This window comes from Marmota monax, unplaced genomic scaffold (assembly GCF_021218885.2).
Source record: "Marmota monax isolate L192 unplaced genomic scaffold, Marmota_monax_Labrador192_F-V1.1 WCK01_AAM20220418_F8-fsc00009, whole genome shotgun sequence".
Classification (NCBI taxonomy): Eukaryota; Metazoa; Chordata; class Mammalia; order Rodentia; family Sciuridae; genus Marmota; species Marmota monax.
In genome coordinates, this window is record NW_026694710.1 from 24,734,643 (window position 1) to 24,755,934 (window position 21,292).

Consider the following 21,292-nt stretch of genomic DNA (forward strand, 5'->3'; position numbering starts at 1 on the left):
TCAGCCAAGCCCAAGCTGCAAGGAGAGGAGGGCAGGCGGCCCTCTCCATGCAGCCTCGGGGCATCCAAGGTCAGGTTGGGAGCTCTGGGACACCTGCTAGGTCCTGAGGAGGTTTCCACACCCCACAAAGGACAAAGGCGACACTCCAGCTACATGGAGAGTTGCAGATTGACCCAACGGCCACTAGGGTGCTTCCCAAGGGCCCAGCATCATAGCCACCATCCCCTGCAGGACGCTACTCCAGCCCTCCCCTGTTCTTTGAACTGTTCCTCACAAACACAGAAATCGCAGGGATGGAGACTGAGGTCGTCCCCACTGCTCCAGTGAGGAAACTGCTGTACGGGTTCTGAGGGGCACGGACAGCAAGTAGACGGCACAGCCAGCATTCAAACCCACGTCTCGCGGCAAAGCTTTCTCTGCTAAACCACAATCTGCTAGTGTTTGCTTTTTCCTACAAAATTCCCCACCCACCCCCAGCAGCAAGGGGCACTGGCCCAGGAGGATGGGAACATGGAGATGGCTGGTGGTGATGGTCACATAGCAATGCCACTAGACTGTGCACTTAAAAAGCATCACTATATTAGTGTTTACTAAATACTAAATACATAAATATAAAATGCTTTAATAATTGATGAGGTGATAGGCTGAAAAGAAATTGTTTGCAATTTTTTTAAATAAAAATCATTCTATGAACATGGTAAAATTCAATTAAAAGCTAAAAAAAAAAACACAAATCTTCTGGTGGAGGAGAGAACATGGGTTTCTTGGCTCCAAATCCCTAGAACTTACTAGCTGTGGGACCCTGGGCAGGTGTCAGACCCTCTCTGAGCTCATCTGTTAAATGAGAAATACAGCCGTGTGTGGTGGCACATGCCTGTATCCCAGCAGATCAGGAGGCTGGGACAAAAGAGGTCCTCCAACTTGGGCACCTCCTGTATGCAGGAAGATCACGCGAGTTCAAAGCCAGCCTCAGCAACAGCAACTCAATGAGACCCTGTCTCTAAATAAAATATAAAATAGGACTGGGGATGGTGCTCAATGGTCAAGTGCACTTGAGTTCAATCCTTGGTACCAAAAAAAGAAAAAAGAAAGAGAGAGAAATGCAGGTATGCCTCCCTCGGGGACTAAATGAACTCAATCAGACCAGGGACAGCAAACCCCTCCTATAAAGGCCAGGTAGGGAGTGATTTTGGCTCAGGGCATCTGCCCCACCCCAACCTGCCAACGTGGTGCAAAGCAGCCACAACCCTGTACACAGATGGGCATGGATGTGTTCCAATAAAACTTTATTTACAAGATCAGGGGTGAGCAGTAGCTTTCAGCCCAGGCACAGACCTCCGTCCTCGCCAGGTGCTTCGCAAATGGTAACTGTTGTAACTAAGAGAGATGCCGTGGGCCACCCACCTCGCATAGAGGGCAACACTGCCTGTGGCAATCCAGGAAATACTAACACCACGGGCAAGAGCAACACTAACACACTGCAGTGCCTCCCCTCACCTGTGCCACCCTCCAGTGCCACCTTCTGTCTTCTACTTTCAGGCTAGGGGCCTCGACCAGCACAGTGGTGACCTCGCAGGTCCCCCTGCTCTCTGCTGTCCTGGCTCCAGGAGCAGCTTTGTGGCAGGAGGCCCCTAGCTTCCTCCCCTGCCCTGCCCTGCCCTGCCCTGTGGCAGATAGGCAGGAGCAAAAATAACACTTTCTGGAAATGGAGGTCCCACTTTCCAAGCCTCTCATCACAGCAGCCCAGTGACCACTACCGATTCTGCCTCGGTGACATGCTTCCATGAGGCCCCGCCAGGCTCTCCAGCGCATTTGTCACGGGGCCTGCAGGAGGCTGCTGTGTGCTGCAGGGGTCAGTGCTACCTGGGGCAGCAGTGAGGTCAATCAAAGGCCCCAGTGAGGGAGGCCGCTGCTGTGTCCCCTCAGCCCTGAGACCCGCTGCTTCTCTTTAGGTGCCCACACGCCCTTTACCTGAGTGGCACTGTGAGTTAAAACACAGAACTCGTGGCAGGAGTGGGAGGCTCAGCTATGACAGCTATTTACCTTATATAACCCTCACTCCTGCTCTCCAGAAAAAGGCACTGAGCACAGAGAGGGCAAGTGACTTGCCAGGGATCACAGAGCCCATGGGGTGTAAGCTGATCTTCAACAGCTTCCCCACCCCGCCCTGCTCCCTGAGCTTGTGATCATGAGTTCCAATATTAGAAAAGGACAAAAGAGGTCCTCCAACTTGGGCATCTCCTGTGTGACAAATCTAAAGGAATCATCTTTTTCACAGTTAATTGCACACTTTCTCATCATCAGGACCACTGATTAAGTGTCACCTGTACCCAAGGACCCCATCTATGATCCCCACACTAATCCAGCCAAAAAGAGACCACTTATACAGGAAATGAAGGCTCAGAAAGGTTACTCCTCTTGCTTAAGACCACACAGCAATAAGAAATAGGGCACAGGTGAGTCCACCTGCAGAAGTTCTGCAGACTGACCCACCACCCATCCAAGGTGTCCAGTGGGGGAGGAGGCCAGTCCAGGAGAACTGGAGACATGCTGCCGGCATCTCCACTCTCTCCAAAGGAGGACGGTGTTTAATTAGAAGGCCTGGATGGCAGGCACCTGTCAATCACAGCTAAGTGGAGGGCAGGATCTGCCCTGCAAGGGCTCAATAGCCACACATGTCCCCTCATCCGCCTTATGAACCAAGAGAGCAGGGCTGGATCTTCCACTTCCTCAGGAAGCCTTTCTGATCAGGCAGAGGAGAGCCTGCCCATCATGCTCTCTCCCTGCAGAAAGTCCCGTTGGTGACTGGGTAGTGTCCCTCCTACAGGGCAGGTAGCACCTCCCCAGGAAGAAAGATCCATGAAGGGGGATGGCCTCAGACCTCAGTCATCCCGTCTCTATGAGTGCCATCTGCTTAAGGAAAAACCACACTTGCCAGCGTTACACTGTGTGTGAGGCGAGAGAGGCAGCTCTGGCAGAACCAGGGAAAGCCACAGAGTATCTTATCCCGTCAATGGGAGTTTTCCAGAGGCCAGAGGAGAAACTATTTTGGAGGAAAAAAACAATATGTATGGAAAAAACCTGTGAAGACACAGAAAGAAGATGGCATGTGTGGCTGTGAAAGGGAGGCAGGGAGGAGGACAGACTGGCCGAGGAACCTGTGAGCTCATGGGGGCAGTGGAAGCCATGGATGGTCTGAGAAGGAGGAAAATGGTAATCATTTCACGTGTGCGGTCCACACTGTGACACTATGAGGGCTTCTTGCTGTGAAAAGCCTCAGGTGACAGTGACCCCCAACTCTGGAGCAGAGATGTCCAGCACTGCAGACCTGTACAGGTCTTAAAGACAAACACTTTGCAACACCCCACACACCTCCTCTGGGTGGTACCCAGCCTGCTCCAGGCCTGAACATCTGAGGCTTCCAGGGAGTTGAAAATGCCCTGCAAAGCAAGGAGCCTTGAGGGGTGGGGGGCAGGAGGGGGGTCCTGACCAGTGCACCCCATCCCCAAACCTGCCCTCCCCGCTGTCCATCCCAGTGAATGGAACGGGGCCCTCATCCCCCCACCCCCCCAAGCACCTGGCCCTGGAGAAAGGGCCAGCTCCTCCCACAGCCTTGCCCCCACACCTGCGGGTCGCCCTGAGTTAGGGGTGATGACATCCGCTGCTCCTGTCCTGCTCACCTCCCCTTCAAGTCTGGGTGGCACAGGCCATCCTTGGTAACTGGGCAGTGTCCGGCCCTGCTTACAGAATCCCAAGAGGCGCAAGGGTCTCTCCCTGACCTTGGTCTGTAAAGAGTTCATCAGATAAAGGGAGGGTGTTCCCCAGAGGGAACGTTTGGAGCAAAGAAAGGCCAAGGCCAGTGTGCCTGTGAGTGCGCAGCGAGGGCGGGGCGGGGGAGGGCTAGCGATCAGATACAGTATCCTGGAGCTTAAAGAGCTGGGCAGAGGCTGGCGGAAGGCCCGAGGCTGGCCAAGCCTCAGGAGAGGAAAGGCTGGGGTGCGTGAAGAGAGGGGTTTCTAAGGCACAAGCCTCCGGCCTGGCAAGCGGCCTCTATGGGGTGACGAGGCCGGATCTTCAGAAGCCCACAGCGGCGTGGCTGGAGGGATGGAGCAAGGGCCAGGAAGGCGAGGCTGCCACTCATTGACACAGACCAGGAGGTCGCTAGCCCGAACGCTGGGCGCCAGGCAAGGTGACCGGCACCGCAGGAGCCAATTCTTGCGCACCACCCGGGAGGCCAATGCGCCCAGGGCGCGCCGGCCGGGCAAGAGGGTGGGTACCAGTCTTTCTTCCCAGCTCTCCAGCCTCCTCCCCCGCGCCCACGAGGGCGGAGCAGCGCGAGGGTGTGCGTGGCAGGGGCCGCGGTGGCGTGTGCTATGCGTGGGGTGGGCTGAGATGGGATGGGTGGGGTGCGGGCTGGGGTGCCTCCGCATTCCGGCCCTTTCCTCTGTGCCACCTCGGCAGGGTCCGGGGGACTATGACCTACCGGGAGGACACCTAAGAGACCGGTCAACCACGCCCCCCCCCGCGCCTCTCCAGGGAGCACCGGGTGGGTCCCCCCTCCCACCCCTTGTCTCGAGGGCGGAATGGGGAGAGGAGTGGAAACACCGGTGGCGAGAGGGAGAAGGGGGGCTGGAGGCGGACCGAGATGGGGCGTTGGAAGCGACGCAGCGACTGGGAGATGTTTCGGGGGCTTCAAGAAAGGAGGGGGATGGGAACGGAACGGTGGGGGACCAAGGGGTAGGATGCACAAGTAGAAGGGGGTCAAACAGGGGTAGCGATGGCTGGAAGAGGAGAAAGTGGGCGATGGGGAGGGGCAGCACCAGTCGCCTGGTCCCTTGCCGCCAGGTCCGCCCACCCGTCCTGGGGTCTGCGGGACCCTCTACCAATGCCCGCCTCTCGCCTCCCGGCGCACCTGCACCCACCTGTTCGGCGCTCCGGCCTGAGCCGGGCAGCAGCAGCGGGCGTAGTGAGCGCAGTCCCGCGCCGCATCCTCCAGCCGCCCCCTCCCCGCCCCAAGCGTTCGCCACTGTCGCTGCCGCCGCCGCCTTAGAAAGGACTAAATGGAACAGAAAATAAATGCGTGCAAAAAAAAAAAATCGTCAAATGCAACTGAGGAGACAGGGCAGGCGCGCGCGGCTCGGTCGGCGGGGGTCGAGGGCCGGCTACACGGGACCGGGTTCGGGCAGGCGGCCGGCGCGTGCCGCACGCTCGCGGCTGCAGCTCCCGCGGCCACCGGGCGCCGGTTCGTAGCACGGCCCCGCCCCTCCCCCGCGGCGCCTCTCCGATTGGCCCGTTTTTCCGCCAGTCAGGGAGGAGGGCGTGGCTCCCGCCTGCCCGCCCCGGGCCTACGCCCGAAGCGGTTTTGCCTCCTCTAGGAGAGGCACGGCGCCCGAGCGTGCGCACTGGCTCTCGGGCCGGCAGGGCGAGCCGGGGTCCCAGAACTAGCGCCTCCCTGGGTCAGAGCGACACCCGGAAAGGGCTTTCCAATTAAGGCTAAAGATCCCAGGAAGCTCGTCCCTGCCCGCAGGGGTCACAACCGTGAGGGGGCGTGTATATTTAACGTGGGATCACGGCCATCCCAGACCACCCGTGGTCAAGGAAGATGCAACGATCACGTGTGATATTTCCCCCTTTGTACACGGGGGAGGTCTGAAGGTCAGAGAATAAAGCGAAATGATCAAGATGACTAGTAGCAGGTGGCAGAGCCCGGATTCCATCCGAGGGAGTCCCCCTTTGCCAAGCAACAGTTGAATGAACAATGTGTTGTGGAGCTCAGATCTGGAGGAGGTAGGATTTGGCTGGGCGAGGAATCCATTCATTCAGTGTGGATCCAGAGTATTTATCAAGCTTCTACTATCTACCAGGAAGTCCCTAAGATGCAGGGAGGCCATGGTGAAGGACAGAGGGGAAGCCACTGCCCATCTGGAGCTTACAGTCTACCAGGAAGGACACAAGGGGGGGCTGAGGAATAGCTCAGTGGGTAGAGTGCTTGCCTCATATGCAGGGCATCCATCCACACGAAGGGACCAGCGTCAGTAAGCACCTTCACCTTGACTGAAGAGAATGGACATATTTGAGAATCTGAAAGAAGAGTAAGAGTCTCTGGCAACAGAGAAGTGAATGGGAGGGTGTGGAAAGATGAGTGTGGAAGGGGGCAGAGGCCAGCACTTTTAAGCCTTGTGGGCCATGGGAAGGAGTTTGGAGTTTACCCTGAGACAGTCTTGCCTGGAAAGGGGTCAGTGCGACCACCGTCCATTTTACATTTTTACATATACCAATCAGTTGAGCCACACTAACAAGCTCAAATCTCACTGGCTGGCTTCCTGCTCACACTCCTAGCTAGCTAGCCACTGGGGCTCTGCTCACAGTAGTCAGAAGCCCACGCTGATGGAGCTCTGCTGAACTGAGTGTGCAAAGTCAGTGCAGCAATAGGAATGAAAGCTGGCAAGTTATACTGCTTAAAAGCTCCCACCCCAAATAGAGGCACATCCCTCACCCTCACATCTAATTGACCAAAGAGAGCCACTTCCTGCCTAACCAGACTGGAGGGGTGGTGCAGACCTCCAGGATCCTGGAACATCTGTGCAGAGATCTGAGAGTATCATCAAAGGCTGCCTGGAGCACAAGTGTAGATGCAGAGCACAGTGGGGGATACCATGGTGGTGAAGGAAGGCTGAGCATCAGAGAGGTCCATGTGGTGGAACTGGAAGGAGTTACCCATGGACAGAGGGAGAGGCATCAGGGATGAGGCCCATGTGTAAAGGGCTGAACTGTGTCTCTCCCCAGTTCCCCCAAAATTATGTGTTGGAGTCCTAACTTTCCTGTACCTCAGAATGTGACCTTACTTAAACATGGGTTCACTGCAAAGGTCATTAGTTAAGGGATGACCTACTGGAGTACTTTGCTCCCTAATCCAATCTGACTGGCGCCCTTATGGAGCAGGGAACTTGGTGTGGGCATAGACACACACAGGGAGAGACGGGTCAAGGTCCATGGCTCATCAGCTAGCCGACGAGCTCAAGATGGGCAGCAAGCCATGAGAGGAGGGTGGAAGTCCGGAATAGACCTCCCAACCACCTTCCGAGGAAGCCACCCTGCTGCCCCTGGAAACTTTAGAACTGAGACAGTAACTCCCTTTTGTTTAAGCACCCAGTTTGTGGTACTTTGAAACATGTGTATCAGTTAAGGATAATGTACAATCATAATTGTATAGTGGCTTAAATGAATCATCTTGTCTCACTTTAGAAACCCAATGATCTGTGGTCCTTCCCTGTATCTCTCTTTCACTCCTTCATATTTAGCATGTAATTTTCTTTCTCACAGGATCTTTGAGGTGGCGAGATGCCTGCCTCTCATCCAGCATCACATCATCATTCCAGTCAAGAAGGGGAAGAGCAACAGGCACACCCCTGGACAGCTCCTTTAATGCTTTCCTGGAAGCTCAGCCAGAGGCCTCGTCTATCCCGTTGGCCAGAACAGTATCCCGTGGCTAGCCCTGGCTTCCAAGGAGGCTGGGAATTTAAAAAATAAATAAATAAATAAATAAGGAGGGTGTGCTGCTGCCTGAGAACAACAGGACTCCCTTGGTGAGGAAGAGAGAACAGGCTACCAGCCCTGGTGGATCCAGGTTACGGAGGACCTGAAAAAGAATGTAAAATTACAAGTACAAGCCTTGGAATAATAATTCGAATAATTATTATTAGAATATTCTAATTCTTCTTTTTTTTTTTTGGTACTGGGGATTGAACTCAGGGGCACTCAACCATTGAGTCCCATCCCCAGCCCATTTTGCATTATATTTAGAGACAGGGTCTCACTGTGTTGCTCAGTGAGGCTGGCTTTGAACTCTCGCTCCTTCTGCCTCCACTTCCTGAGCCACAGGAATTACAGGCGTGCGCCATCATGCCCAGCTCTGATTATTCTTTAGAATAATAATTTTTATAATAACAAAACACAACAATTTTAATGCTTTAAGTTGGACAATATCACAAACATTACAAAATCCAGGAAAAAAAACATAATTTTACTAACTCTCTGGCATGCATCTGTATGATATCTTTTTTCTACATTTTCCAGCTTCATCCTTTTGGTTGCCTCCTCGTGGAATAATAATTTTATATTTTTCTAAGGACAAAGCAGAAAGACAAGTCAGAGTTCTCCTGTGATGCTGGGGGAAAAAAAATAGGGTTAGTGTTAGAAAACCTGCTCCCAGCCTCCTGGCTCTTTAATGGCAGTGGCATGTGCTTTTGGGGAATTGTTTTCAAATCGGGAAAAACTACCGTCTTTCTACCATAAATGAATGCTAAGTTTTGGAAGAATTACGTTTCCTCCAGTTTTCTTATTGTGATTTTAATAATTTTCACGACAAAAGGCAACTGTGCAGTTTCAAACCTGCAGAGGGTTCGCTCGGTGCATCCTAACCCTCAGCCCCCATCGTGGGCACCTGAGGAAGAAGATGGTGAGTACAGGTGCCTGGGCTCCTGTGTCCTGCTGAACAAAGCCTAAGGTGCAGGGCCCAGGGACTGGCATTTGACCGAGTACCCCAAGTGACTCCAGAGACAACCGAAGCCAGTTGGGTCCAGGATCAGGTGATCCCAGGTTGCCCTGTGGCACTGAAGGTCTGCAGACCCCTGTCCGGCACTGGGAGGATTGTGCTTTAAGCATCTCGTCTCTTCCTCTGTCTGTATACTTCTGACGCCGGGCACCATAGAATACATTCCTGGCCTGATACCTGTGGGTTGGCACAAAGGGTGGGAGGCACATCTGGAAGCCACGGCACCTCTCAGCCAGCAGTAACTGGACTTGCACAGATTGGCTCAGACCATATAAACACACCCCACTGAACGCGAACCAAGGCACCCCGACTCAGTGTCCCTTCATCTGCATTCCCCAAATCTTCTCGGACTCTCCAACTGTTAGGTAGGTGGTGGCGATTTGGTGGCAACTTGGTGGCAACTTAGTGGCAACTTAGAACAAAGCAGCCCACGCAGAAAAAGAACATCAATCAGATGCCGGCAGAAACGCCTGTCAATCAGCCAGATCTCCTGACTAACGCCTGTCAATCAACAGGACCCCCCTGGCCAATCCTGGAGTTCAGCCAAATCCCCTGACCAACTTCAAGGGGGCAAGGGACCCTAGAAACACCTTTTCCTGTCCCAAGACCTTCCCTTCCTGCTATAAGCCCCATAAAAGTCCAGTCCAGTCGAGCTTCCACGCGGTTTCTCCTCAGACCCTTCTCCTGTCCCCTCTGTGGGTCTGATCGAGTTCCGCCCGGGAGTGATATCTCAATAAAGCCTGTTCAGCTGCCCTTTTAAATCTGCCTCCTTTGGCCATTGCCTGCCCCGACTGATCTGACACCAACCACTTCAGATACAAGAGGAGGTGTGATGACAGGAAGTCAGGGAAAGAGACTAGAGGGTGAGAGGGAGCCCTTGGCTGAGTTGTGTTCCCCTGAGACCCAAGTGTGAAGTCCTATTCCCCTGCACTTCCAGTGTTTGAGATGGGGTTTTATAGGGATCATTAAGGTAAAGCGAGGTACTAGGGCAGAGCCTCTTCCAGTGTGGCCCATGTCCTGATAAAAGGGATCGGAACACAGACAAGCAGAGAGGACACCATGTGAGGACACAGGGACAATGTCCCCCTGCCTGTCGAGGAGAGCAGCCTCCGGAGGAATCAGTGCTGCCTATAACTTGATCTTGCACCTCATCCCCCAGCGCTGAGAGGGACTAGGTCTCTGTTGTTGAAACCATCCCATAAAGGACGCTTTGCTGAAGCAGCCCTCACAGCGGACTGAACAAATTGCAGCTCAAATATCTCACTTTTCCAAAATACCCAAACCCCATGACCACGTGACCCCATAGCTTCTGCCTTCCCCCTTGGAAGGGTCTGCTATGGAGCTTCCCCAGCCTAGCAGTGAATCCACCTCTCCCGCCACTGGGTGGTCACTGCATGACCCTGGAGCCATCCTGGGAGACAGACACCACCATGATCTTCTTAAGAATGAGTGGGGACCCTAGGACACAGCAGGCACACCCAGAGTGTGTCCTCATCCAAAGCTGCGCTGTCTGGATGTCACAGGAACGTTCTCTCAGCTCAGCATCAAGAACAATGGTCGCATCAGGAAGACCCCTCTCTGAGAAGGTGGGAGCACTGTGTCCTGTGGTGGGACGGTCACTTCTGGGGGTGCTGGAGAAGGGCCTCTGGTCAGGGAAGAACCTGAGATTCCCGCTGCTTGCAGAGGATATCTGACCTGGGCTGCAGGAGCCAGGCTGCCTGGCTCCAGTGCTGGCTCTGCCACATACTGGCCGGTGACCTTGAGGAAGTTATTGAGCCTTGGCTTTCCTCAGTCTACTGATGGTGTTATCACTCAGAGGCTTGGGTTAATATGTGTGAATCTGATCAGTTCCTGGAGCTGCCATAACTTGCCACGCACCTTGATACTGAAAAAACCCACTTTGGTTTCCTTGCCCTTTGGCCTGTGCCTCCAGGGCTGTGCTTGCCCTGGGGCTCCTGAGGAGGCTCCTGCCCATCTCTTTCAGCTTCTGGCAGCTCAGCTGCTCCTGGGCTTGGACCTGCATCCTCCAGTCTCTGCCTCCATTTCCATGTGGCCTCCCCTGCATCTGCATCTCTTCTTCTGTCTTTTATAAGGACACTTGTCATTGACTTTAGGCCCCACCCAGATTATCCAAGATGATCTCAAGACCCTTAACTTTATAACATCTGCCAAGAACCTTTGTCTATATAAGTTTCCACATCACAGACTCTGGGTAGGGATGTTTCTCAAGTCACTTTAAATTTATAGTTATTTATCTAGAGCTGTGGTCATGCTATGGAGCAGGGGAAGTGCAAGGGGACCCTGTCACCTGGAGCTGGGCTTGGTGTGAGGGGCAGAGCCTTCTTGGGGAGTGTTAACTTGCCAGAAAGGAAAACAAAGGAAAGAAAGCCCCAGGGAGAACCAATGTGCCTAGAAGGCCCAGAGTTTGCATTTGACCTTCCAGCTGAAAGGAAGCCATCTAGGGTTATTGAGGAAGGGCGTGAGTAGGGCGTTAGTAGAGGACTCACCCAGGGGCGGTTAGTCTGCTGTTTCACCACTGCGACAAAAAAAAAAAAAAAATGGTAGAAGAAAAAAGAAAATTGTAGAAAAGAAAAGTTAATTTGGGCGCATGGTTTCAGAGGTTCAGTCCACCATGAGTAGACTCCACAGCCCTGGGCCCAAGTGAGGCCGAACCTCATGGAGGAAGGGCGTGGCAGGGAAAGCAGCTCAGGACACAGCAACTGGGAAGGAAGAGAGAGAGAGCGCGCAAGAGTGCTCCTGCTCACCATGGACAAAATACAAATCTGAAGGGACACCCCCATGACCTACTTCCTCCAGCCACAGCCTCCCTGTCCCATCGGTGGGTTACCCCACATTATGTTAAAGCTCTGATGATGTAATCATTTCTCTTGAAAATCCTTGCGTGTGTCACACCTGAGCTTTCAGGGGTCACCTCCTATCTAAGCCATCAGGACAGTCCAGTCCCATCAGTGACCAGGGTCTGCAGGTGCTCTGCCCAGACACCAGGAACACAGCAGGGAAACAGCTATTCTGCCCTCGGGGGCTCTTGGGCCCATGGGAGGAAGAGGACCAGTGCCATTGTGATGGGGTAGCCAGCCTGAAAGTGCAGAGGAAGGAACTCCCAAGGGCACTCCTGAACCCAGAGGGCTTCCTGGAGGAGGAAACACTTTGGCTAACGTTGGAGAAGGCAGGGGAGGCAGGCACCCTAGGCAGGGGGAAGAGCACATGCAGAAAGAGCAGAAATGCGAAGCCCCAGACCTGGATTTCTGGCCCACTACCCTCTGAGGGCGGGCAAGGTGGGAGAGCCTGACAAGGCCACACTAGCATACCTGGCAAACAGGGCGTGGCACCACTGCAGTTGTCTTGGCCTTTGCAAGCAGCTGGAAGGGAGGGCAGAGGCAGGTGTTGAACTGGACAAGAAAAGGGAGATGGAGGAGCAGAGCCACAGGCCGTTAGAGCTTGGCCGCAAAAGGAGAGGGCAGGGCCCTTAAAGTGGCCCCCACACTGGGTCATTGAAGTAACCTGTCCTGTAGGAACGCTCTCTTGGCAGTGGGTGATGGACTGTGCTTCCAGGGCAGGTGGGGAGGAGTTGGAGTGGAGCAAACCCTGGCTGAACGTGCTCAGTAGCAGGCAGATATACACAGCCACAAGTAGCAGCCTGGTGAATCCTCACGAGGGCCCTAGGTAGGAGGTTAGGAAACCTGTAGATCACGGCCAGAGACTTACTCAGCAGCAGAACCACTGACATTTCCGGTAGGATAATTCTTTGAGGAGGGACATCATACAAAGCATGGCAGCGTCCCCAGCCACCACCCAATAGATCAGTGGCATCCCTGAGGTGTGACAGCTCCATAGGGTGCCAAATGTCCCCCCAGGGCAACGCCACCCCTGTTGAGAACCACTGTTCTAGAGTATATGTCCTAAGAGTGAAATGGCCAGGTCATGGGGCATGACTGTCTTCAGCTTGGCACGATATCACTAAACAGTCCTCCCAAGCATTTATGTCAATTTATTATTCAATTACTGTGGAACCAGTGTTTGCATCTCCCCAAATTCATATGTCGAGGGTGATGGTATTTGAGATGAGGTCCTTGGTAAGCCACAAGAGTGGAGCCTTCACAGATGGAATTCGTGCCCTTACCAGAAGGGGTGCAGGGGATGATCTCCTACCCTGGGAGACGGCCAGCCCCACCATGCCGACTTCCACCCTCCAGAACTATGGGGAATTAGATTCCTGTTGCTTAAGACACACAGTCTGTGGTATGTCTTGTAGAACTGGGAGCTGAGTAGCTACCAACCCATCGTCTGTAAGAAAACCAGTAGCTCCGCGTCTTGGCCAGCATGCAGTGTTGGCAAAATCACATTTTTGCTAATCTGGTGAGGGGAAAGCGGTATCTCAGAACAATTCAGTGGTGAATTTCTCTGCGGACCCACGGGGCTGAACAGTCATATGTGGGTGTGGGTGTGGGTGTGGGTGTGGTGTGTGGGTGTGGGTGTGGTCCTCACACTTTCATTTCCACAAGTACAGCTCTCCCTGCACCTGGCCTGTTGGGCGGCGTTTCTTACCGATTTCAGGAATTCTTTACCCCTCTGGACATTAATGCTTTGTTGGGTATCTGCTTTGCCTGTGTCTTCTTTTTCAGCGAAGCTCTTGTCATTTGACATTATTTTGGTTTCCCACGGGTAAACAGAAATATGACTTTTAATATAGTTTATTTTTCTGTGTTTTCCATTATGATTTGTGCCTTTCATGTCTTGTTTGTGTTAAGGCAATAAAAATATGCTCCCATATCCTCTTCAGAATGTTTCCAGTTTGATTTTGCTCTTTTAAGAATTAATGTCCCTGGAATGGGGTGGCTGGGACCACTGATCCTATTTCCCTTCTTCCCTCAGGGAATACCCAGTGGTCCCAGCATCATTTATTTAAAAGCCCATCCTTTCTCCCTGGGAGCTGCAGTCTAACCTGTGACATGTATCGAGTTTCCAACATGCCTGTTCTGCTTCTCTCACCCCACTGGTCTGTCTGTCTATCGCTGCACTAATATCACACTGTCTTACTTCCTTCAGCTTCTGACATCTGTGAGGCACTGGCTTCCATCCTCAGCGCCACATATAAATAAATGAATAAAATAAAGGTCTATCAACAACTAAAAAATATTAGAAAAAAATATTGCTGGGCACAGTGGTGCAGGCCTGTAATCCTAGCAGCTTGGGAGGCTGAGGCGGGAGGATTGAGTGTTCAAAGCCAGCCTCAGCAAAAGCGAGGCGCTAGGTAACTCAGTAAGGCCCTGTCTCCAAATAAAGTACAAAATAGGGCTGAGGATGTGGCTCAGTGGTCGAGTTACCCTAAGTTCAATCCCTGGTACAAAAAAAAAAAAAATCAATCGACCGCATATACTTGAATCTATTTCTGGACTCTTTCCCTGTTCCACTGATCTATTTGTCAAGTTTGATGCCAGCACCACACTTAGCTATGAGACCTGCTGATGTCTTATGTAACATCTTGTCTGGCTACTTTTAAGATTATCTTCTTTATTATTTCCAACTATGAAGTGGGCACTGGCGAAGCGCATGTGGGGGTGGGCACAGGTGCGTGCTGCGTGCACTGCCTGAAGTTTGTTAAGCTGTTTGGATCTTTGTATTCAGAACATGTTGACCTTGATTTCTTCAAACACTCTTTTGGCTATGGCTCCTCCAAGGCCAATTACGTGTAATCTCTGGTGCCGTCCCCAAGTCACTGGGGCTTATTCCTTCCTTTGTCTTTTCCCCTCTGTTTCAGTTTGTAGAGTTCCTGTTGCTCTATTTTCAGATTCTCTGTTGCTTTACTTTTCATCTTCTCAACTTGTGTGTGCCTGTCTGATGAATTTTTCATGTCCGAGATTGCATGTTTCAGTTCTGGAAGTTCCAGTTGTTCTTTGTTTTATCCTACTTTATCTTTCCATTAGTTTCATATTTTTCTCTAGAGCCTTCACTATATGAATCGTAGCTTCTCTAAGTCCTTGAATGCCAATTCCATCATCTCTCTCATATCTGAGTTGCTTTCTATTAACTTATTTTCCCTAGCCATGTTGACATTTTCATGTTTCCTTATTTGTCTAGTCAGTTTTAAAAATTTTTTTATAGACCTATTTTTTTATAGATCTAAAGTTGTGTATGGACAGCATGCCTTTATTTTATTTACTTTTATGCAGTGCTGAGGATCGAACCCAGTGCCCCACACATGCTAGGCAAGTGCTCTACCACTGAGCTACAGCCTCAGCTAATCAGTTTTTAGTAGACACAGGACATTGTGAATTTTGTGTTGCTATTTAGTTTTGTTTTCTTCCTTTAAAGAATATTTGACTTCTGTCAGATAGTTAATTATTATGTAATTGCATCAGTTTAATGCTTCTTCTTTTTTTTTTTTTGAATCGGGGATTGAGCCCAAGGGCACTTAATCCCTAAGCCACACATCCCTAGTTCATTTTACATTTCTTTTTAGAGACAGGGTCTAGGTAAATTGCATAGAGCCTTGCTAAATTGGTGAGACTGGCTTTGAACTCCTGCCTCAGCCTCCCCAGCTGCTAGGATTACAGATGTGTGCCACCGTGCCTTGCAGTTTGATGCTTTTAGAGTCTAGTTTTGGTCTCTGTTAGTGTGCGTCCTAGGGCTGCTTTCACCTTAGAGCTAGGTCAGCCCTACTCCTGAGGCGAGGCCACTGGGCAGTTTCTGCTAAGAGCTGTGGAGACTCAACAAGGTCTTTCCACTGTAGCTGACTGGAACCCACGTGTTCCTCCGTCTTTCAGAGATCCAACAGTTACTCAATTTCTCGCTTCCATATGGTTTTTCTTTGCCTGAACTCAAGAAGTGCCACCTAATCTATGCTTGGCTTATTCACACAGAGATTCAAGAGGACCCCAGGGCAGAGTTCAAGAGCTTTCTGTGCCCAGCTCCCTCCTCTGCTTCTCTGCTTCTCGAATCCAGCTGCAAGGGCCTCCCTTGGCCTCCATCCCTTCTCAGCTCAGTAAAACCACCTCACTCTGCTTTGCTTCCTCTTCCTGTTTCAGTCAAGAAAGTGGCTCCAGCGAGGAAGCAGGTCATCAGAGATTTCGCCTGATTGGCTCTTCTTCTTTCAGCTTCACTGATCTGCTCTGTTTCCAATATCTAAAGACAGTTTTTAAAAATGGTGTATCTGGTTTTCCTCATGGACAGAAAATCCCCTAATTTTATTTTTTCTCACACCTTGAACAGATTAGTTTTCTCTCGTTGGGTTTCTGTGATTGCTGTTGGACGTCTGTGGCCAGTCCATTTCATCCTGAGACACCACTGAAAATATGTCCCACCATTAGTTTACATCCACCAAGAAAAAAGAGCTGTCTCAGTTTCGACTGTGAGACTCCTTCTGCAGTGAGGCTGCACCAACTTCAGACATGTTAAGTTGCAGGAAAAGGTGTATCTTAGAATTGGTGAAATATGGTCCTTTTATTCTTTTGTACAATGTTTGTGTTCTTTATTTTACTGTTTCTGAGTCCTCTGATGCCTACTTATTTAATCTGACATATATCCAGATTATTTCTATTTATGCTGTTCGGTATGCGTTTTTTCCTAGATCTGAAGTTCGGTATCTTTGAACGATTATGCACAATTCTCAGCCACTATCTCATCAAATATTTCCTCTCCTCTGTTTTCTCTGTTTCAACCTTCTGAAACTAATTAGAAAAATGTGAGACTCTCATATCTATCCAAACCTCTTTCCTATTTCTCATTTCTTTCCCACTTTGAATTGTATTCTGGATAATGTCTTCCAGTCTGTCCTCCAGTTGACTAATTGCCTCTTTAGCCAAGATGATCTGCTAAGTAACCCATCAATTAAGGGTTTTATTTTATTTGTTATATTCTTATTACACAATGTTTGGTTCTTTTTCAAATTTTTCTGGTTATCTTATTTGACTTTTGCTCTTTGAACTTTATTCCATTTAAATTTTTTAAAAAATCCGATGTGTTTATATTTGATTATTTTTTTCTCTGTGAAGTATGTGCCTACTATCAGAAATGCTTGAGGATCTAAACCTGTTGTTTGCATTTATGCTGACTCTCACTTACATTGAGTTATTTCTTTGTGTGTTGAATAATTTTTATACTGAGCTCAGATGTGGCCCAAAGTGACAGGCCTGGGTAGAAAACTGTCTTCCATCAGGAGGAGAGCATTGCCATTCGCTTTTTCAGGACTCAGGGGCTCTACCACCTAGTAACTATTTAAATAATGATCTTTCTTTTTTTAATATTTATTTTTTAGTTTTAGGTGGACACAACATCTTTATTGTACATTTATGTGGTGCTGAGGATTGAACTCCGCCTCATGCATGCTAGGCGAGCGCTCTACCACTGAGCCACGACCCCAGCCCATGAGTGATCTTACAAAACCTTGGGGGAGTATAAATTTGAATCTCAGACACACATTGGAGAGATTCTCTGCTCTGATTCTCAAGAAAGACTGTGTCCATTATTTTTTACGTTTTTGCACCAGAGGCAGTAGAGATAGATAGATTCTGTCCTTCGTCCTCAACAGGACTCGTCCCTCCAATCTGACTCAGGTTCCTGTAGCTCGTTAATTAGCAAGGTCATATTTCCATGTTCATAGCCAATCTTTGTACTGGGTTTTCCTCTTTGGGGGAAGAGGTTTGATCCTTGGATTTTCCTGTGAATTTAGTCACACATTTTAAGATTGTTGTAAATAATCCCTGTTTCCATGTTTTCATCAGTTGAGCAAATCCACATGACCACACTGTGGGACCCCAAGCTTCCTTGTCCTTACAAGATATTTATTATTACATTTAGGTCTTCAGAATCTACTTGTATTTTTGAAATACAATGGAGTTCATTATTATTAATTCATTCTTTTTCATTGAGCAGAGGATCATGTTTGTCATACATTAATCTAACACGTTTCAGTTTAACTCTGGCTCCATCTTCTGTCCTCATCTATTGGTCCATCTGCATGTCCTTACCATGCTGATTCGCTCCCAGTGGCTTTCTGTGGGGCTGATGTAGGAGAGCAAGAGTCTCACTTGAAGGTTCTTTTATTTTGAAACTTGAAGGTTCTTTTATCCTTCTCAGTTGTTCTCAAGGATTTACTTATTTATTTATTAATTGCTCATAATTGTCAGTAGGTGGATCTCAGTGTGTCTTTGCCACACTTAGCGACACAGAATTGAGAAGATGTGTGCGCAGGTAGAAGGAGCTTCATGTGGTAAGTGTTAGGACCTCTCCTGGGCCTTTTGCTTCCCTGAAGAAAGGGTTGGGTGCACTAGCCCTCTGGGCTCTCTCCTGCTCTGGAGGCCCAGCCCAGGTTGGCTCAGCCCTGGGACACCCCTTGAGCATCTGAGGACACCCAGTGATAACAGCCATTGTTTTGGTTCTTACTGACCAGGTGATACCCATCATATTGACCTGTTGTACTCATTCACCCCTTGCAGCGTCTCATTTGACTCTCAAACATCCCTGGGAAGCTTTAAATACTACTCTATTCTATTGAGAAGGAAACTGAGGAACAGAAAGCTTTAGTAACTCATTTGCTGAAGATGTTGGTTGGTTTAAAAAGTAAAGAAGGGCTGGTCACAGTGGCACATACCTATAATCCTGGGAGGCTGAGGCAGGAGGATTATAAGTTCAAAGTCAGCCTCAGCAATTTAGTGAGGCTCTAAGCAACTCAGTGAAACCCTGTTCAAAAAATATTTTTTTAAACATCAAATTGTATGCTTTATTTATTTTTCTATAGTGCTGAGAACCCAGTCCCTCACAGGTGCCAGGCAAGTACTCTACCACTGAGCCACAATGCCAGCCCTCAAAATTTTTTAAACAAAATAAAAAGGGCTGGGGATGTGGCTCAGTGGTTAAGCACCCCTGAGTTCAATCCCTAGCACCAAACAAAACAACAACAACAACAAAAGTAAACAAGGGATTGAAGTGGAGAGCTTTGGGGGAGTATGATGTGGCTGAATTACGCTATTATGTAATTACTGTGGAGGAAGATCTCAGTAATAACAGCTAAGGTAATTGGGGAATGCTTCCTAAGTACTTTAGGAATATAAACTCATTAATCCCAGAATCCTCTTATCTGGGCCGGATTACTAGCCCCACTTAACAGAGTTAAGTGAGACCCAGAGACGTGAAGTAACCAGCCCATGGCCACTCAGGAGAGGTAAGTTGATGAACCCAGACCGTCTGGCTCCAGGGAACCGGGGGTCACATAGGCAACCTCAAAAATTACCACGGGCAAAGACCGGGAGTTAATATGCAAACAGGGAAGCACTGCCAAGGTGGAGCTTGAGGTTTTTCTAAATGTTTAAACTTCCATTTAAAGTATATTAATTCTGTTTCTTTTCACCTTTGCTTTATTTATTTTTATGTTTCACCTTTACTTTATTTATTTTTATGTAGTGCTGAGGATCGAACCCAGTGCCTCACACATGCAAGGCAAGCCCTCTACCACTGAGCCCCAGGCCCAGCCCCTAACTTTGTTTTTTAATATGAAGGTGGTGGTTGGCTGGATTTTCTAATTTCGCCATAGCGATCAGTACGGTGTATTTTTGGGAACCCGAGTCTATTCAGGCCCATGTGAAGAATTTAGACTAGACGGCATCTTCCTCGCCACCACCTGTCTGTGAGCATTTTGTAGCAGCACTGTAGGTCTAGAATGGCCCACGTGAGCAGCCGGCGGGGCGGGGCTTTCAATCCTCGGCCCCGCCCACAGCCGGCCCCGCCCGCAATCTGCCCGCCTTTCAGGCCCCGCCCCTGGCTGTTTGCAAAGCCCGGAGCCAAGGATTCGCGGCGCTACTCGCACCCTGCCCTGCGCGCGACCCGGTCCCGCGTGGCCGGAACCCGCGACCCCCAGCCGCAGCTCACGGGCCGAAGCCGGGATCTTTGGGGGCCCCGCTCACCGGGCGTGGGGTGGCAGCCCCGGCAGGCTGGCGACGTGCAGCGGGACAGCGGCCAGGCCGCGGGTCAGTGGCTGGACTTGCGTACCCATTCCCTCTTGTTGCTCGCTTCCTGCTCCCCAGCGTTGCGAGGTGGTTCCCGAGAGGGCTCAGGTGTCCAGGGCCCCCAGCCCCGAGGCCCGGTGCCGATGCCTGGAATCGCTCTAGGCCCGGGCACTGACGCGGGCCTGTGCCCTGGCCGGTGGCGCAGGTGCCTGGTACATGACTTGGGGCGGCGGCCCAGAGCCGCCCGTGGCAGCCAGTGCTAATGAGGCCCGGCGCGCAGCGGCAGGTGGGGACCGGCCGGCGTATCCAGGCTGCGCGCTGGTGACGCCGCTGCTCTGAGTGGGTGGCAAAGCGCAATCTAGGCCACTCTCGCCCTAAGAGTAGCGCTTGATAAGGCGCTTTGGGCATGCCCTCAGCACAACTGCGCTCACCTGTCCCATGTGACACCAACAAGAACCTGGCGGAGGGACTGTCCCAAAGCCCAGTGAGAACCTGAAGTAGTCGTTCATTGACCTGAGCCTGGCCCCACAGGTCTTTAAGGGCACAAATTAGATTCAAATCATGATCGATGGGGTCAATGCGTGGCGCCAACCATGCAGATGTTGAAACTGAGCTGGAAAGGTTCAGGTTCCTGCCCAGAACTCATTATGCAGAAAACCCCAATCCTGATCTCTGCGCTTGCAGGATATTTAAGGGGAGATCTAACCATGTGCCCCTGTTGTCAGAGGGCTGGTGGCTTTTCAGCCCAAAGTTGAATTCAAAGACAATTTTCTCAGGTTCCAGGTGGACCTTGAAGGTAGAGTAAGAGCAGTTCTTGGTTATTTTTCTTGCCGTTTAATCCCATCACCCATCCCCCTTAGTAATCCCATCTCAGGTTGGCAGAGCAGGCCCCAAAGCCATCTGAGTCATAGGTGTGACCAGTGTACTGTCCAGTGGTCCAGAGGCCTGGGCTCCAGGCTGTTGCTCTCTGAATTGGCCATGTTGGCCAAGTCATGAAGCACTCCTAGGCTCTGAAAATAAAGAGTTCTGGTCAAAGAAATCACCCTAGTCCCACGTCTGGTGGAACTGAGACGTGGTGTTGTTTCTATAGCCCCTGTCTGGGGCCAGGCAGCTCATTCTTCTGTCTATCCATGGTATGAGTGAACCAGCCAGGGGCAGTCTACCAGTGGGATCTTCCTGCCTGGACCCCAGGAAAAGGGTCAACATAGGGAGATCTGAGGGTTGGGGTTAGGGCTTTGGGCTGCGCTTGATCAGAGAGGATTTCTACTTGTTGGTGAGATGAAGAGAGCAGGCCAATGTAGAGGGTCCCATCTGCCCCTCCCCTGCTGTGGACACTTGGGAAATCACTGAACTCTGTAGACTTGTTTCTCCATCTGTAAAATGGATGTTTTCATAGTAATAAGAGTCAAGGTTGAGATTAAATGGGAGAAGATATATAAAGGGCCTGATGATCACGCATTTCGATCACTACCTTTCAGAGTTGATTATATGGCTGGATGAGTGGGAGGCTGGGGGATTGAGGCCTGGTCCTCCAGAGTCCTGAATGTCCTGCTGGGGTGCCTGGGCTTCCTGCCCCAGGCAGAGGGAGCTGAAGATGATATGAGCAGAGGGAAGCAATGGTACCTCGCCTGGGAGCCCCAGCCTGCTGGGGGTAATGACAGGGCCCAGCCCTGGAGAAAGGTCCCTCTGGACCACAAACATACGAGCTGCTTGACCTGGCAAGCTCATTCATTGAGAGCTCAGCACACACATGAAGTGCACCTGTGTGAGACCAGGA

At 50.7% G+C, this 21,292-nt stretch overlaps 1 protein-coding gene across 9 annotated transcripts in view; it reads right to left on the minus strand.

Moving 5' to 3' along the window:
- Positions 1-19,689, minus strand: part of Jakmip1 (janus kinase and microtubule interacting protein 1) — a 146,902-nt gene extending 127,213 nt beyond the window's left edge. For 5 of the 9 annotated variants that reach the window (XM_058572421.1, XM_058572423.1, XM_046423803.2 and 2 more), the window contains exon 1: positions 4,923-5,214. The gene's annotated coding sequence lies outside the window, so the exon portion shown is untranslated. Of the gene's footprint in view, positions 1-4,922; positions 5,215-19,473 lie in introns of those variants that run through there. The other 4 variants (XM_058572426.1, XM_058572427.1, XM_058572424.1 and 1 more) reach the window with 3 other exon arrangements.
- Between the last annotated feature and the right edge of the window lie 1,603 nt (positions 19,690-21,292).